This window comes from Phyllobates terribilis, unplaced genomic scaffold (assembly GCF_046119375.1).
Source record: "Phyllobates terribilis strain yellow unplaced genomic scaffold, ASM4611937v1 Scaffold_25__1_contigs__length_18738178, whole genome shotgun sequence".
Taxonomy (NCBI): domain Eukaryota; kingdom Metazoa; phylum Chordata; class Amphibia; order Anura; family Dendrobatidae; genus Phyllobates; species Phyllobates terribilis.
In genome coordinates this window covers 5,621,090-5,642,338 of record NW_027362785.1, presented here as the reverse complement: position 1 = coordinate 5,642,338, position 21,249 = coordinate 5,621,090, and positions in this window count along the sequence as shown.

Here is a 21,249-nt window from a genome sequence, read left to right as displayed (position 1 = left end):
ACACGGCTCAGCAGTCAGTATCACACAGGATAGGATTAGATACACGGCTCAGCAGATAGTATCACACAGGAGAGGATTAGATACACGGCTCAGCAGTCAGTATCACACAGGAGAGGATTAGATACACAGCTCAGCAGTCAGTATCACACAGGAGAGGATTAGATACACGGCTCAGCAGTCAGTATCACACAGGACAGGATTAGATACATGGCTCAGCAGACAGTATCACACAGGATAGGATTAGATACACGGCTCAGCAGACAGTATCACACTGGATAGGATTAGATACACGGCTCAGCAGACAGTATCACACAGGAGAGGATTAGATACACGGCTCAGCAGACAGTATCACACAAGAGAGGATTAGATACACAGCTCAGCAGACAGTATCACACAGGATAGGATTAGATACACCTCTCTGCAGTCAGTATCACACATGGTAATATTAGATACACGGCTCAGCAGTCAGTATCACACAGGAGAGGATTAGATACACGGCTCAGCAGTCAGTATCACACAGGGTAGGATTAGATACACGGCTCAGCAGTCAGTATCACACAGGAGAGGATTAGATACACAGCTCAGCAGTCAGTATCACACAGGAGAGGATTAGATACACGGCTCAGCAGACAGTATCACACAAGAGAGGATTAGATACACGGCTCAGCAGACAGTATCACACAGAATAGGATTAGATACACGGCTCAGCAGTCAGTATCACACAGGAGAGGATTAGATACACGGCTCAGCAGTCAGTATCACACAGGATAGGATTAGATAAACGGCTCAGCAGTCAGTATCACACAGGGTAGGATTAGATACACGGCTCAGCAGTCAGTATCACACGGGAGAGGATTAGATACACGGCTCAGCAGACAGTATCACTCAGGATAGGATTAGATACACGGCTCAGCAGTCAGTATCACTCAGGATAGGATTAGATACACGGCTCAGCAGTCAGTATCACACAGGATAGGATTAGATAAACGGCTCAGCAGTCAGTATCACACAGGGTAGGATTAGATACACGGCTCAGCAGTCAGTATCACACGGGAGAGGATTAGATACACGGCTCAGCAGACAGTATCACACAGAATAGGATTAGATACACGGCTCAGCAGACAGTATCACACAGGAGAGGATTAGATACACTGCTCAGCAGACAGTATCACACAGAAGAGGATTAGATACACGGCTCAGCAGTCAGTATCACTCAGGATAGGATTAGATACACGGCTCAGCAGTCAGTATCACACAGGATAGGAATAGATACACGGCTCAGCAGACAGTATCACACAGGATAGGATTAGATACACTGCTCAGCAGACAGTATCACACAGGAGAGGATTAGATACACAGATCAGCAGACAGTATCACACAGGAGAGGATTAGATACACGGCTCAGCAGACAGTATCAGACAGTATAGGATTAGATACACGGCTCAGCAGTCAGTATCACACAGGAGAGGATTAGATACACAGCTCAGCAGTCAGTATCACACAGGAGAGGATTAGATACACGGCTCAGCAGACAGTATCACACAGGATAGGATTAGATACACGGCTCAGCAGTCAGTATCACACAGGAGAGGATTAGATACACGGCTCAGCAGTCAGTATCACACAGGAGAGGATTAGATACACGGCTCAGCAGATAGTATCACACAGGAGAGGATTAGATACACGGCTCAGCAGTCAGTATCACACAGGATAGGATTAGATACACGGCTCAGCCGATAGTATCACACAGGAGAGGATTAGATACACGGCTCAGCAGTCAGTATCACACAGGAGAGGATTAGATACACGGCTCAGCAGTCAGTATCACACAGGAGAGGATTAGATACACGGCTCAGCAGACAGTATCACACAGGATAGGATTAGATACACGGCTCAGCAGTCAGTATCACACAGGATAGGATTAGATACACGGCTCAGCAGATAGTATCACACAGGAGAGGATTAGATACACGGCTCAGCAGTCAGTATCACACAGGAGAGGATTAGATACACGGCTCAGCAGTCAGTATCACACAGGAGAGGATTAGATACACGGCTCAGCAGGCAGTATCACACAGGATAGGATTAGATACACGGCTCAGCAGTCAGTATCACACAGGAGAGGATTAGATACACGGCTCAGCAGTCAGTATCACACAGGAGAGGATTAGATACACGGCTCAGCAGACAGTATCACACTGGATAGGATTAGATACACGGCTCAGCAGACAGTATCACACAGGAGAGGATTAGATACACGGCTCAGCAGACAGTAACACACAGGAGAGGATTAGATACACGGCTCAGCAGACAGTATCACACAAGAGAGGATTAGATACACAGCTCAGCAGACAGTATCACACAGGATAGGATTAGATACAAGGCTCAGCAGACAGTATCACACAGGAGAGGATTAGATACACGTCTCAGCAAGAGGTATCACACAGGAGAGGATTAGATACACCTCTCAGCAGACAGTATCATACAGGAGAGGATTAGATACACGGCTCAGCAGTCAGTATCACACATGGTAATATTAGATACACGGCTCAGCAGACAGTATCACAGGAGAGGATTAGATACACCTCTCAGCAGTCAGTATCACACATGGTAATATTAGATACACGGCTCAGCAGACAGTATCACAGGAGAGGATTAGATACACGGCTCAGCAAGAGGTATCACACAGGAGAGGATTAGATACACCTCTCAGCAGACAGTATCATACAGGAGAGGATTAGATACACGGCTCAGCAGACAGTATCACACAGAATAGGATTAGATACATGGCTCAGCAGACAGTATCACACAGGAGAGGATTAGATACACGGCTCAGCAGACAGTATCACAGGAGAGGATTAGATACACGGCTCAGCAGACAGTATCACACAGGATAGGATTAGATACACGGCTCAGCAGTCAGTATCACACAGGAGAGGATTAGATACACGGCTCAGCAGAGAGTATCACACAGAAGAGGATTAGATACACGGCTCAGCAGTCGGTATCACACAGGGTAGGATTAGATACACGGCTCAGCAGTCAGTATCACACAGGAGAGGATTAGATACACAGCTCAGCAGACAGTATCACACAGGATAGGATTAGATACACGGCTCAGCAGACAGTATCACACAGAATAGGATTAGATACAAGGCTCAGCAGTCAGTATCACACAGGAGAGGATTAGATACACGGCTCAGCAGACAGTATCACTCAGGATAGGATTAGATACACGGCTCAGCAGTCAGTATCACACAGGATAGGATTAGATACACGGCTCAGCAGACAGTATCACACAGGAGAGGATTAGATACACGGCTCAGCAGACAGTATCACACAGGAGAGGATTAGATACACGGCTCAGCAGACAGTATCACACAGGATAGGATTAGATACACGGCTCAGCAGACAGTATCACACAGAAGAGGATTAGATACACGGCTCAGCAGTCAGTATCACACAGGGTAGGATTAGATACACGGCTCAGCAGTCAGTATCACACAGGATAGGATTAGATACACGGCTCAGCAGTCAGTATCACACAGGATAGGAATAGATACACGTCTTAGCAGTCAGTATCACACAGGATAGGATTAGATACACGGCTCAGCAGACAGTATCACACAGGATAGGATTAGATACACGGCTCAGCTGTCAGTATCACACAGGAGAGGATTAGATACACGGCTCAGCAGACAGTATCACACAGGAGAGGATTAGATACACGGCTCAGCAGACAGTATCACACAGGATAGGATTAGATACACGGCTCAGCAGACAGTATCACACAGAAGAGGATTAGATACACGGCTCAGCAGTCAGTATCACACAGGAGAGGATTAGATACACGGCTCAGCAGACAGTATCACACAGGATAGGATTAGATACACGGCTCAGCAGTCAGTATCACACAGGAGAGGATTAGATACACGGCTCAGCAGACAGTATCACACAGGATAGGATTAGATACACGGCTCAGCAGACAGTATCACACTGGATAGGATTAGATACACGGCTCAGCAGACAGTATCACACAGGAGAGGATTAGATACACGGCTCAGCAGACAGTATCACACAAGAGAGGATTAGATACACAGCTCAGCAGACAGTATCACACAGGATAGGATTAGATACAAGGCTCAGCAGACAGTATCACACAGGAGAGGATTAGATACACGGCTCAGCAGACAGTATCACACAGGAGAGGATTAGATACACGGCTCAGCAGACAGTATCACACAGGATAGGATTAGATACACGGCTCAGCAGTCAGTATCACACAGGAGAGGATTAGATACACGGCTCAGCAGACAGTATCACACAGAAGAGGATTAGATACACGGCTCAGCAGTCGGTATCACACAGGGTAGGATTAGATACACGGCTCAGCAGTCAGTATCACACAGGAGAGGATTAGATACACAGCTCAGCAGACAGTATCACACAGGATAGGATTAGATACACGGCTCAGCAGACAGTATCACACAGAATAGGATTAGATACACAGCTCAGCAGTCAGTATCACACAGGAGAGGATTAGATACACGGCTCAGCAGACAGTATCACTCAGGATAGGATTAGATACACGGCTCAGCAGTCAGTATCACACAGGATAGGATTAGATACACGGCTCAGCAGACAGTATCACACAGGAGAGGATTAGATGCACGGCTCAGCAGACAGTATCACACAGGAGAGGATTAGATACACGGCTCAGCAGACAGTATCACACAGGATAGGATTAGATACACTGCTCAGCAAACAGTATCACACAGGAGAGGATTAGATACACGGCTCAGCAGACAGTATCACACAGGAGAGGATTAGATACACGGCTCAGCAGACAGTATCAGACAGTATAGGATTAGATACACGGCTCAGCAGACAGTATCACACAGGAGAGGATTAGATACACAGATCAGCAGACAGTATCACACAGGAGAGGATTAGATACACGGCTCAGCAGTCAGTATCACACAGGAGAGGATTAGATACACGGCTCAGCAGACAGTATCACACAGGATAGGATTACATACACGGCTCAGCAGTCAGTATCACACAGGAGAGGATTAGATACACGGCTCAGCAGATAGTATCACACAGGAGAGGATTAGATACACAGCTCAGCAGTCAGTATCACACAGGAGAGGATTAGATACACGGCTCAGCAGACGGTATCACACAGGATAGGATTAGATACACGGCTCAGCAGTCAGTATCACACAGGAGAGGATTAGATACACGGCTCAGCAGTCAGTATCACACAGGAGAGGATTAGATACACGGCTCAGCAGATAGTATCACACAGGAGAGGATTAGATACACGGCTCAGCAGTCAGTATCACACAGGATAGGATTAGATACACGGCTCAGCAGATAGTATCACACAGGAGAGGATTAGATACACGGCTCAGCAAGAGGTATCACACAGGAGAGGATTAGATACACTGCTCAGCAGTCAGTATCACACAGGGTAGGATTAGATACACTGATCAGCAGACAGTATCACACAGGAGAGGATTAGATACACGGCTCAGCAAGAGGTATCACACAGGAGAGGATTAGATACACCTCTCAGCAGGCAGTATCACACAGGAGAGGATTAGATACACGGCTCAGCAGTCAGTATCACACAGGATAGGATTAGATACACGGCTCAGCAGACAGTATCACACAGGAGAGGATTAGATACACGGCTCAGCAGACAGTATCACACAGGAGAGGATTAGATACACGTCTCAGCAAGACGTATCACACAGGAGAGGATTAGATACACAGCTCAGCAGACAGTATCACACAGGATAGGATTAGATACACATCTCAGCAGACAGTATCACACAGGATAGGATTAGATACACAGCTCAGCAGACAGTATCACACAGGATAGGATTAGATACACGGCTCAGCAGACAGTATCACACAGGAGAGGATTAGATACACGTCTCAGCAAGAGGTATCACACAGGAGAGGATTAGATACACGGCTCAGCAGACAGTATCACACAGGAGAGGATTAGATACACTGCTCAGCAGACAGTATCACACAGGAGAGGATTAGATACACGGCTCAGCAATAGGTATCACACAGGAGAGGATTAGATACACCTCTCAGCAGGCAGTATCACACAGGAGAGGATTAGATACACGGCTCAGCAGTCAGTATCACACAGGATAGGATTAGATACACGGCTCAGCAGACAGTATCACACAGGAGAGGATTAGATACACGGCTCAGCAGACAGTATCACACAGGAGAGGATTAGATACAGGGCTCTGCAGACAGTATCACACAGGATAGGATTAGATACACGGCTCAGCAGACAGTATCTCACAGGAGAGGATTAGATACAGGGCTCTGCCAACAGTATCACACAGGATAGGATTAGATACACGGCTCAGCAGTCAGTATCACACAGGAGAGGATTAGATACACGGCTCAGCAGACAGTATCACACAGGAGAGGATTAGATACACAGCTCAGCAGACATTATCACACAGGATAGGATTAGATACACGGCTCAGCAGTCAGTATCACACAGGAGAGGATTAGATACACCTCTCAGCAGACAGTATCACACAGGATAGGATTAGATACACGGCTCAGCAGACAGTATCACACAGAATAGGATTAGATACACGGCTCAGCAGTCAGTATCACACAGGATAGGATTAGATACACGGCTCAGCAGTCAGTATCACACAGGAGAGGATTAGATACACAGCTCAGCAGACAGTATCACACAGGATAGGATTAGATACATTGCTCAGCAGTCAGTATCACACAGGAGAGGATTAGATACACGGCTCAGCAGTCAGTATCACACAGGATAGGATTAGATACACGGCTCAGCAGTCAGTATCACACAGGAGAGGATTAGATACACAGCTCAGCAGACAGTATCACACAGGATAGGATTAGATACACAGATCAGCAGACAGTATCACACAGGAGAGGATTAGATACACGGCTCAGCAGACAGTATCACACAGGAGAGGATTAGATACACGGCTCAGCAGACAGTATCACACAGGAGAGGATTAGATACACGGCTCAGCAGACAGTATCATACAGGAGAGGATTAGATACACGGCTCAGCAGACAGTATCACACAGGAGAGGATTAGATACACGGCTCAGCAGACAGTATCACACAGGAGAGGATTAGATACACAGATCAGCACACAGTATCACACAGGAGAGGATTAGATACACGGCTCAGCAGACAGTATCACACAGGAGAGGATTAGATACACGGCTCAGCAGACAGTATCACACAGGAGAGGATTAGATACACGGCTCAGCAGACAGTATCATACAGGAGAGGATTAGATACACTGCTCAGCAGACAGTATCACACAGGAGAGGATTAGATACACGGCTCAGCAGACAGTATCACACAGGAGAGGATTAGATACACGGCTCAGCAGACAGTATCACACAGGAGAGGATTAGATACACGACTCAGCAGACAGTATCACACAGGAGAGGATTAGATACACGGCTCAGCAGACAGTATCACACAGGATAGGATTAGATACATGGCTCAGCAGACAATATCACCCAGGAGAGGATTAGATACACGGCTCAGCAGACAGTATCACACAGGATAGGATTAGATACATGGCTCAGTAGACAGTATCACACAGGAGACAATTAGATACACGGCTCAGCAGACAGTATCACACAGGATAGGATTAGATACACGGCTCAGCAGACAGTATCACACAGAAGAGGATTAGATACACGGCTCAGCAGACAGTATCACACAGGATAGGATTAGATACACGGCTCAGCTGTCAGTATCACACAGGATAGGATTAGATACACGGCTCAGCAGACAGTATCACACAGAAGAGGATTAGATACACGGCTCAGCAGTCAGTATCACTCAGGATAGGATTAGATAAACGGCTCAGCAGTCAGTATCACACAGGACAGGATTAGATACTCGGCTCAGTAGACAGTATCACACAGGAGAGGATTAGATACACGGCTCAGTAGACAGTATCACACAGGAGAGGATTAGATACACGGCTCAGCAGACAGTATCACACAGGATAGGATTAGATACACGGCTCAGTAGACAGTATCACACAGGAGAGGATTAGATACACGGCTCAGCAGACAGTATCACACAGGATAGGATTACATACACGGCTCAGCAGTCAGTATCACACAGGATAGGAATAGATACACGGCTTAGCAGTCAGTATCACACAGGATAGGATTAGATACACGGCTCATCAGACAGTATCACACAGGAGAGGATTAGATACACTGCTCAGCAGACAGTATCACACAGGATAGGATTAGATACACGGCTCAGCTGTCAGTATCACACAGGAGAGGATTAGATACACGGCTCAGCAGACAGTATCACACAGGAGAGGATTAGATACACGGCTCAGCAGACAGTATCACACAGAAGAGGATTAGATACACGGCTCAGCAGTCAGTATCACACAGGAGAGGATTAGATACACAGCTCAGCAGACAGTATCACACAGGATAGGATTAGATACACGGCTCAGCAGACAGTATCACACAGAATAGGTTTAGATACACGGCTCAGCAGACAGTATCACAGGATAGGATTAGATACACGGCTCAGCAGACAGTATCACACAGGAGAGGATTAGATACATGGCTCAGCAGACAGTATCACACAGGATAGGATTAGATACATGGCTCAGCAGAGAGTATCACACAGGATAGGATTAGATACACGGCTCAGTAGTCAGTATCACACAGGATAGGATTAGATACACGGCTCAGCAGACAGTATCACACAGGAGAGGATTAGATACACAGCTCAGCAGACAGTATCACACAGGATAGGATTAGATACACGGCTCAGCAGTCAGTATCACACAGGATAGGATTAGATACACGGCTCAGTAGTCAGTATCACACAGGATAGGATTAGATACACGGCTCAGCAGACAGTATCACACAGGATTAGATACACGGCTCAGCAGACAGTATCACACAGGATAGGATTAGATACACGGCTCAGTAGACAGTATCACACAGGAGAGGATTAGATACACGGCTCAGCAGTCAGTATCACACAGGATAGGATTAGATACAGCTCAGCAGGAGGTATCACACAGGAGAGGATTAGATACACTGCTCAGCAGACAGTATCACACAGGAGAGGATTAGATACACGGCTCAGCAGACAGTATCAGACAGTATAGGATTAGATACACGGCTCAGCAGACAGTATCACACAGGAGAGGATTAGATACACGGCTCAGCAGACAGTATCACACAGGAGAGGATTAGATACACAGATCAGCAGACAGTATCACACAGGAGAGGATTAGATACACGGCTCAGCAGTCAGTATCACACAGGAGAGGATTAGATACACGGCTCAGCAGACAGTATCACACAGGATAGGATTAGATACACGGCTCAGCAGTCAGTATCACACAGGAGAGGATTAGATACACGGCTCAGCAGATAGTATCACACAGGAGAGGATTAGATACACAGCTCAGCAGTCAGTATCACACAGGAGAGGATTAGATACACGGCTCAGCAGACAGTATCACACAGGATAGGATTAGATACACGGCTCAGCAGTCAGTATCACACAGGAGAGGATTAGATACACGGCTCAGCAGTCAGTATCACACAGGAGAGGATTAGATACACGGCTCAGCAGATAGTATCACACAGGAGAGGATTAGATACACGGCTCAGCAGTCAGTATCACACAGGAGAGGATTAGATACACAGCTCAGCAGTCAGTATCACACAGGAGAGGATTAGATACATTGCTCAGCAGACAGTATCACACAGGATAGGATTAGATACACGGCTCAGCAGTCAGTATCACACAGGACAGGATTAGATACATGGCTCAGCAGACAGTATCACACAGGATAGGATTAGATACACGGCTCAGCAGACAGTATCACACTGGATAGGATTAGATACACGGCTCAGCAGACAGTATCACACAGGAGAGGATTAGATACACGGCTCAGCAGACAGTATCACACAAGAGAGGATTAGATACACAGCTCAGCAGACAGTATCACACAGGATAGGATTAGATACACCTCTCTGCAGTCAGTATCACACATGGTAATATTAGATACACGGCTCAGCAGTCAGTATCACACAGGAGAGGATTAGATACACGGCTCAGCAGTCAGTATCACACAGGGTAGGATTAGATACACGGCTCAGCAGTCAGTATCACACAGGAGAGGATTAGATACACAGCTCAGCAGTCAGTATCACACAGGAGAGGATTAGATACACGGCTCAGCAGACAGTATCACACAAGAGAGGATTAGATACACGGCTCAGCAGACAGTATCACACAGAATAGGATTAGATACACGGCTCAGCAGTCAGTATCACACAGGAGAGGATTAGATACACGGCTCAGCAGACAGTATCACTCAGGATAGGATTAGATACACGGCTCAGCAGTCAGTATCACACAGGGTAGGATTAGATACACGGCTCAGCAGTCAGTATCACACGGGAGAGGATTAGATACACGGCTCAGCAGACAGTATCACACAGAATAGGATTAGATACACGGCTCAGCAGACAGTATCACACAGGAGAGGATTAGATACACTGCTCAGCAGACAGTATCACACAGAAGAGGATTAGATACACGGCTCAGCAGTCAGTATCACTCAGGATAGGATTAGATACACGGCTCAGCAGTCAGTATCACACAGGATAGGAATAGATACACGGCTCAGCAGACAGTATCACACAGGATAGGATTAGATACACTGCTCAGCAGACAGTATCACACAGGAGAGGATTAGATACACAGATCAGCAGACAGTATCACACAGGAGAGGATTAGATACACGGCTCAGCAGACAGTATCAGACAGTATAGGATTAGATACACGGCTCAGCAGTCAGTATCACACAGGAGAGGATTAGATGCACAGCTCAGCAGTCAGTATCACACAGGAGAGGATTAGATACACGGCTCAGCAGACAGTATCACACAGGATAGGATTAGATACACGGCTCAGCAGTCAGTATCACACAGGAGAGGATTAGATACACGGCTCAGCAGTCAGTATCACACAGGAGAGGATTAGATACACGGCTCAGCAGATAGTATCACACAGGAGAGGATTAGATACACGGCTCAGCAGTCAGTATCACACAGGATAGGATTAGATACACGGCTCAGCCGATAGTATCACACAGGAGAGGATTAGATACACGGCTCAGCAGTCAGTATCACACAGGAGAGGATTAGATACACGGCTCAGCAGTCAGTATCACACAGGAGAGGATTAGATACACGGCTCAGCAGACAGTATCACACAGGATAGGATTAGATACACGGCTCAGCAGTCAGTATCACACAGGATAGGATTAGATACACGGCTCAGCAGATAGTATCACACAGGAGAGGATTAGATACACGGCTCAGCAGTCAGTATCACACAGGAGAGGATTAGATACACGGCTCAGCAGTCAGTATCACACAGGAGAGGATTAGATACACGGCTCAGCAGACAGTATCACACAGGATAGGATTAGATACACGGCTCAGCAGTCAGTATCACACAGGAGAGGATTAGATACACGGCTCAGCAGTCAGTATCACACAGGAGAGGATTAGATACACGGCTCAGCAGACAGTATCACACTGGATAGGATTAGATACACGGCTCAGCAGACAGTATCACACAGGAGAGGATTAGATACACGGCTCAGCAGACAGTATCACACAGGAGAGGATTAGATACACGGCTCAGCAGACAGTATCACACAAGAGAGGATTAGATACACAGCTCAGCAGACAGTATCACACAGGATAGGATTAGATACAAGGCTCAGCAGACAGTATCACACAGGAGAGGATTAGATACACGTCTCAGCAAGAGGTATCACACAGGAGAGGATTAGATACACCTCTCAGCAGTCAGTATCACACATGGTAATATTAGATACACGGCTCAGCAGACAGTATCACAGGAGAGGATTAGATACACGGCTCAGCAAGAGGTATCACACAGGAGAGGATTAGATACACCTCTCAGCAGACAGTATCATACAGGAGAGGATTAGATACACGGCTCAGCAGACAGTATCACACAGAATAGGATTAGATACATGGCTCAGCAGACAGTATCACACAGGAGAGGATTAGATACACGGCTCAGCAGACAGTATCACAGGAGAGGATTAGATACACGGCTCAGCAGACAGTATCACACAGGATAGGATTAGATACACGGCTCAGCAGTCAGTATCACACAGGAGAGGATTAGATACACGGCTCAGCAGAGAGTATCACACAGAAGAGGATTAGATACACGGCTCAGCAGTCGGTATCACACAGGGTAGGATTAGATACACGGCTCAGCAGTCAGTATCACACAGGAGAGGATTAGATACACAGCTCAGCAGACAGTGTCACACAGGATAGGATTAGATACACGGCTCAGCAGACAGTATCACACAGAATAGGATTAGATACAAGGCTCAGCAGTCAGTATCACACAGGAGAGGATTAGATACACGGCTCAGCAGACAGTATCACTCAGGATAGGATTAGATACACGGCTCAGCAGTCAGTATCACACAGGATAGGATTAGATACACGGCTCAGCAGACAGTATCACACAGGAGAGGATTAGATACACGGCTCAGCAGACAGTATCACACAGGAGAGGATTAGATACACGGCTCAGCAGACAGTATCACACAGGATAGGATTAGATACACGGCTCAGCAGACAGTATCACACAGAAGAGGATTAGATACACGGCTCAGCAGTCAGTATCACACAGGGTAGGATTAGATACACGGCTCAGCAGTCAGTATCACACAGGATAGGATTAGATACACGGCTCAGCAGTCAGTATCACACAGGATAGGAATAGATACACGTCTTAGCAGTCAGTATCACACAGGATAGGATTAGATACACGGCTCAGCAGACAGTATCACACAGGATAGGATTAGATACACGGCTCAGCTGTCAGTATCACACAGGAGAGGATTAGATACACGGCTCAGCAGACAGTATCACACAGGAGAGGATTAGATACACGGCTCAGCAGACAGTATCACACAGGATAGGATTAGATACACGGCTCAGCAGACAGTATCACACAGAAGAGGATTAGATACACGGCTCAGCAGTCAGTATCACACAGGAGAGGATTAGATACACGGCTCAGCAGACAGTATCACACAGGATAGGATTAGATACACGGCTCAGCAGTCAGTATCACACAGGAGAGGATTAGATACACGGCTCAGCAGACAGTATCACACAGGATAGGATTAGATACACGGCTCAGCAGACAGTATCACACTGGATAGGATTAGATACACGGCTCAGCAGACAGTATCACACAGGAGAGGATTAGATACACGGCTCAGCAGACAGTATCACACAAGAGAGGATTAGATACACAGCTCAGCAGACAGTATCACACAGGATAGGATTAGATACAAGGCTCAGCAGACAGTATCACACAGGAGAGGATTAGATACACGTCTCAGCAAGAGGTATCACACAGGAGAGGATTAGATACACGGCTCAGCAGACAGTATCACACAGGAGAGGATTAGATACACGGCTCAGCAGACAGTATCACACAGGATAGGATTAGATACACGGCTCAGCAGTCAGTATCACACAGGAGAGGATTAGATACACGGCTCAGCAGACAGTATCACACAGAAGAGGATTAGATACACGGCTCAGCAGTCGGTATCACACAGGGTAGGATTAGATACACGGCTCAGCAGTCAGTATCACACAGGAGAGGATTAGATACACAGCTCAGCAGACAGTATCACACAGGATAGGATTAGATACACGGCTCAGCAGACAGTATCACACAGAATAGGATTAGATACACAGCTCAGCAGTCAGTATCACACAGGAGAGGATTAGATACACGGCTCAGCAGACAGTATCACTCAGGATAGGATTAGATACACGGCTCAGCAGTCAGTATCACACAGGATAGGATTAGATACACGGCTCAGCAGACAGTATCACACAGGAGAGGATTAGATGCACGGCTCAGCAGACAGTATCACACAGGAGAGGATTAGATACACGGCTCAGCAGACAGTATCACACAGGATAGGATTAGATACACTGCTCAGCAAACAGTATCACACAGGAGAGGATTAGATACACGGCTCAGCAGACAGTATCACACAGGAGAGGATTAGATACACGGCTCAGCAGACAGTATCAGACAGTATAGGATTAGATACACGGCTCAGCAGACAGTATCACACAGGAGAGGATTAGATACACAGATCAGCAGACAGTATCACACAGGAGAGGATTAGATACACGGCTCAGCAGTCAGTATCACACAGGAGAGGATTAGATACACGGCTCAGCAGACAGTATCACACAGGATAGGATTAGATACACGGCTCAGCAGTCAGTATCACACAGGAGAGGATTAGATACACGGCTCAGCAGATAGTATCACACAGGAGAGGATTAGATACACAGCTCAGCAGTCAGTATCACACAGGAGAGGATTAGATACACGGCTCAGCAGACGGTATCACACAGGATAGGATTAGATACACGGCTCAGCAGTCAGTATCACACAGGAGAGGATTAGATACACGGCTCAGCAGTCAGTATCACACAGGAGAGGATTAGATACACGGCTCAGCAGATAGTATCACACAGGAGAGGATTAGATACACGGCTCAGCAGTCAGTATCACACAGGATAGGATTAGATACACGGCTCAGCAGATAGTATCACACAGGAGAGGATTAGATACACGGCTCAGCAGTCAGTATCACACAGGAGAGGATTAGATACACAGCTCAGCAGTCAGTATCACACAGGAGAGGATTAGATACACGGCTCAGCAGACAGTATCACACAGGATAGGATTAGATACACGGCTCAGCAGTCAGTATCACACAGGACAGGATTAGATACATGGCTCAGCAGACAGTATCACACAGGATAGGATTAGATACACGGCTCAGCAGACAGTATCACACTGGATAGGATTAGATACACGGCTCAGCAGACAGTATCACACAGGAGAGGATTAGATACACGGCTCAGCAGACAGTATCACACAGGAGAGGATTAGATACACAGCTCAGCAGACAGTATCACACAGGATAGGATTAGATACAAGGCTCAGCAGACAGTATCTCACTGGATAGGATTAGATACACGGCTCAGCAGACAGTATCACACAGGAGAGGATTAGATACACGTCTCAGCAAGAGGTATCACACAGGAGAGGATTAGATACACCTCTCTGCAGTCAGTATCACACATGGTAATATTAGATACACGGCTCAGCAGTCAGTATCACACAGGAGAGGATTAGATACACGGCTCAGCAGTCAGTATCACACAGGAGAGGATTAGATACACGTCTCAGCAAGAGGTATCACACAGGAGAGGATTAGATACACCTCTCTGCAGTCAGTATCACACATGGTAATATTAGATACACGGCTCAGCAGTCAGTATCACACAGGGTAGGATTAGATACACGGCTCAGCAGTCAGTATCACACAGGAGAGGATTAGATACACAGCTCAGCAGTCAGTATCATACAGGAGAGGATTAGATACACGGCTCAGCAGACAGTATCACACAAGAGAGGATTAGATACACGGCTCAGCAGTCAGTATCACACAAGAGAGGATTAGATACACGGCTCAGCAGTCAGTATCACACAGGAGAGGATTAGATACACGGCTCAGCAGACAGTATCACTCAGGATAGGATTAGATACACGGCTCAGCAGTCAGTATCACACAGGATAGGATTAGATAAACGGCTCAGCAGTCAGTATCACACAGGGTAGGATTAGATACACGGCTCAGCAGTCAGTATCACACGGGAGAGGATTAGATACACGGCTCAGCAGACAGTATCACACAGAATAGGATTAGATACACGGCTCAGCAGACAGTATCACACAGGAGAGGATTAGATACACTGCTCAGCAGACAGTATCACACAGAAGAGGATTAGATACACGGCTCAGCAGTCAGTATCACTCAGGATAGGATTAGATACACGGCTCAGCAGTCAGTATCACACAGGATAGGAATAGATACACGGCTCAGCAGACAGTATCACACAGGATAGGATTAGATACACTGCTCAGCAGACAGTATCACACAGGAGAGGATTAGATACACAGATCAGCAGACAGTATCACACAGGAGAGGATTAGATACACGGCTCAGCAGACAGTATCAGACAGTATAGGATTAGATACACGGCTCAGCAGTCAGTATCACACAGGAGAGGATTAGATACACAGCTCAGCAGTCAGTATCACACAGGAGAGGATTAGATACACGGCTCAGCAGACAGTATCACACAGGATAGGATTAGATACACGGCTCAGCAGTCAGTATCACACAGGAGAGGATTAGATACACGGCTCAGCAGTCAGTATCACACAGGAGAGGATTAGATACACGGCTCAGCAGATAGTATCACACAGGAGAGGATTAGATACACGGCTCAGCAGTCAGTATCACACAGGATAGGATTAGATACACGGCTCAGCAGATAGTATCACACAGGAGAGGATTAGATACACGGCTCAGCAGTCAGTATCACACAGGAGAGGATTAGATACACGGCTCAGCAGTCAGTATCACACAGGAGAGGATTAGATACACGGCTCAGCAGACAGTATCACACAGGATAGGATTAGATACACGGCTCAGCAGTCAGTATCACACAGGAGAGGATTAGATACACAGCTCAGCAGACAGTATCACACAGGATAGGATTAGATACACGGCTCAGCAGACAGTATCACACTGGATAGGATTAGATACACGGCTCAGCAGACAGTATCACACAGGAGAGGATTAGATACACGGCTCAGCAGACAGTATCACACAAGAGAGGATTAGATACACAGCTCAGCAGACAGTATCACACAGGATAGGATTAGATACAAGGCTCAGCAGACAGTATCACACAGGAGAGGATTAGATACACGTCTCAGCAAGAGGTATCACACAGGAGAGGATTAGATACACCTCTCAGCAGTCAGTATCACACATGGTAATATTAGATACACGGCTCAGCAGACAGTATCACAGGAGAGGATTAGATACACGGCTCAGCAAGAGGTATCACACAGGAGAGGATTAGATACACCTCTCAGCAGACAGTATCATACAGGAGAGGATTAGATACACGGCTCAGCAGACAGTATCACACAGAATAGGATTAGATACATGGCTCAGCAGACAGTATCACACAGGAGAGGATTAGATACACGGCTCAGCAGACAGTATCACACAGGAGAGGATTAGATACACGGCTCAGCAGACAGTATCACACAGGATAGGATTAGATACACGGCTCAGCAGACAGTATCACACAGGAGAGGATTAGATACACAGCTCAGCAGACAGTATCACACAGGAGAGGATTAGATACACGGCTCAGCAGTCAGTATCACACAGGAGAGGATTAGATACACGGCTCAGCAGACAGTATCACACAGAAGAGGATTAGATACACGGCTCAGCAGTCGGTATCACACAGGGTAGGATTAGATACACGGCTCAGCAGTCAGTATCACACAGGAGAGGATTAGATACACAGCTCATCAGACAGTATCACACAGGATAGGATTAGATACACGGCTCAGCAGACAGTATCACACAGAATAGGATTAGATACACGGCTCAGCAGTCAGTATCACACAGGAGAGGATTAGATACACGGCTCAGCAGACAGTATCACTCAGGATAGGATTAGATACACGGCTCAGCAGTCAGTATCACACAGGATAGGATTAGATACACGGCTCAGCAGACAGTATCACACAGGAGAGGATTAGATACACGGCTCAGCAGACAGTATCACACAGGAGAGGATTAGATACACGGCTCAGCAGACAGTATCACACAGGATAGGATTAGATACACGGCTCAGCAGACAGTATCACACAGAAGAGGATTAGATACACGGCTCAGCAGTCAGTATCACACAGGGTAGGATTAGATACACGGCTCAGCAGTCAGTATCACACAGGATAGGATTAGATACACGGCTCAGCAGTCAGTATCACACAGGATAGGAATAGATACACGTCTTAGCAGTCAGTATCACACAGGATAGGATTAGATACACGGCTCAGCAGACAGTATCACACAGGATAGGATTAGATACACGGCTCAGCTGTCAGTATCACACAGGAGAGGATTAGATACACGGCTCAGCAGACAGTATCACACAGGAGAGGATTAGATACACGGCTCAGCAGACAGTATCACACAGGATAGGATTAGATACACGGCTCAGCAGACAGTATCACACAGAAGAGGATTAGATACACGGCTCAGCAGTCAGTATCACACAGGAGAGGATTAGATACACGGCTCAGCAGACAGTATCACACAGGATAGGATTAGATACACGGCTCAGCAGTTAGTATCACACAGGAGAGGATTAGATACACGGCTCAGCAGACAGTATCACACAGGATAGGATTAGATACACGGCTCAGCAGACAGTATCACACTGGATAGGATTAGATACACGGCTCAGCAGACAGTATCACACAGGAGAGGATTAGATACACGGCTCAGCAGACAGTATCACACAAGAGAGGATTAGATACACAGCTCAGCAGACAGTATCACACAGGATAGGATTAGATACAAGGCTCAACAGACAGTATCACACAGGAGAGGATTAGATACACGTCTCAGCAAGAGGTATCACACAGGAGAGGATTAGATACACGGCTCAGCAGACAGTATCACACAGGAGAGGATTAGATACACGGCTCAGCAGACAGTATCACACAGGATAGGATTAGATACACGGCTCAGCAGTCAGTATCACACAGGAGAGGATTAGATACACGGCTCAGCAGACAGTATCACACAGAAGAGGATTAGATACACGGCTCAGCAGTCGGTATCACACAGGGTAGGATTAGATACACGGCTCAGCAGTCAGTATCACACAGGAGAGGATTAGATACACAGCTCAGCAGACAGTATCACACAGGATAGGATTAGATACACGGCTCAGCAGACAGTATCACACAGGAGAGGATTAGATACACGGCTCAGCAGACAGTATCACACAGGAGAGGATTAGATACACGGCTCAGCAGACAGTATCACACAGGATAGGATTAGATACACGGCTCAGCAGACAGTATCACACAGAAGAGGATTAGATACACGGCTCAGCAGTCAGTATCACACAGGGTAGGATTAGATACACGGCTCAGCAGTCAGTATCACACAGGATAGGATTAGATACACGGCTCAGCAGTCAGTATCACACAGGATAGGAATAGATACACGGCTCAGCAGTCAGTATCACACAGAATAGGATTAGATACACGGCTCCGTAGACAGTATCACACAGGATAGGATTAGATACACGGCTCAGCAGTCAGTATCACACAGGAGAGGATTAGATACACGGCTCAGCAGTCAGTATCACACAGGATAGGATTAGATACACGGCTCCGTAGACAGTATCACACAGGATAGGATTAGATACACGGCTCAGCAGTCAGTATCACACAGGATAGGATTAGATACACGGCTCAGCAGACAGTATCACACAGGAGAGGATTAGATACACGGCTCAGCAGACAGTATCACACAGGAGAGGATTAGATACACGGCTCAGCAGACAGTATCACACAGGATAGGATTAGATACACGGCTCAGCAGACAGTATCACACAGAAGAGGATTAGATACACGGCTCAGCAGTCAGTATCACACAGAGTAGGATTAGATACACGGCTCAGCAGTCAGTATCACACAGGATAGGATTAGATACACGGCTCAGCAGTCAGTATCACACAGGATAGGAATAGATACACGGCTCAGCAGTCAGTATCACACAGAATAGGATTAGATACACGGCTCCGTAGACAGTATCACACAGGATAGGATTAGATACACGGCTCAGCAGTCAGTATCACACAGGAGAGGATTAGATACACGGCTCAGCAGTCAGTATCACACAGGATAGGATTAGATACACGGCTCCGTAGACAGTATCACACAGGATAGGATTAGATACACGGCTCAGCAGTCAGTATCACACAGGATAGGATTAGATACACGGCTCAGCAGACAGTATCACACAGGAGAGGATTAGATACACGGCTCAGCAGACAGTATCACACAGGAGAGGATTAGATACACGGCTCAGCAGACAGTATCACACAGGATAGGATTAGATACACGGCTCAGCAGACAGTATCACACAGAAGAGGATTAGATACACGGCTCAGCAGTCAGTATCACACAGAGTAGGATTAGATACACGGCTCAGCAGTCAGTATCACACAGGATAGGATTAGATACACGGCTCAGCAGTCAGTATCACACAGGATAGGAATAGATACACGGCTCAGCAGTCAGTATCACACAGGATAGGATTAGATACACGGCTCAGCAGACAGTATCACACAGGAGAGGATTAGATACACGGCTCAGCAGTCAGTATCACACAGGAGAGGATTAGATACACGGCTCAGCAGACAGTATCACACAGAAGAGGATTAGATACACGGCTCAGCAGTCGGTATCACACAGGGTAGGATTAGATACACGGCTCAGCAGTCAGTATCACACAGGAGAGGATTAGATACACAGCTCAGCAGACAGTATCACACAGGATAGGATTAGATACACGGCTCAGCAGACAGTATCACACAGAATAGGATTAGATACACGGCTCAGCAGTCAGTATCACACAGGAGAGGATTAGATACACGGCTCAGCAGACAGTATCACTCAGGATAGGATTAGATACACGGCTCAGCAGTCAGTATCACACAGGATAGGATTAGATACACGGCTCAGCAGACAGTATCACACAGGAGAGGATTAGATACACGGCTCAGCAGACAGTATCACACAGGAGAGGATTAGATACACGGCTCAGCAGACAGTATCACACAGGATAGGATTAGATACACGGCTCAGCAGACAGTATCACACAGAAGAGGATTAGATACACGGCTCAGCAGTCAGTATCACACAGGGTAGGATTAGATACACGGCTCAGCAGTCAGTATCACACAGGATAGGATTAGATACACGGCTCAGCAGTCAGTATCACACAGGATAGGAATAGATACACGTCTTAGCAGTCAGTATCACACAGGATAGGATTAGATACACGGCTCAGCAGACAGTATCACACAGGATAGGATTAGATACACGGCTCAGCTGTCAGTATCACACAGGAGA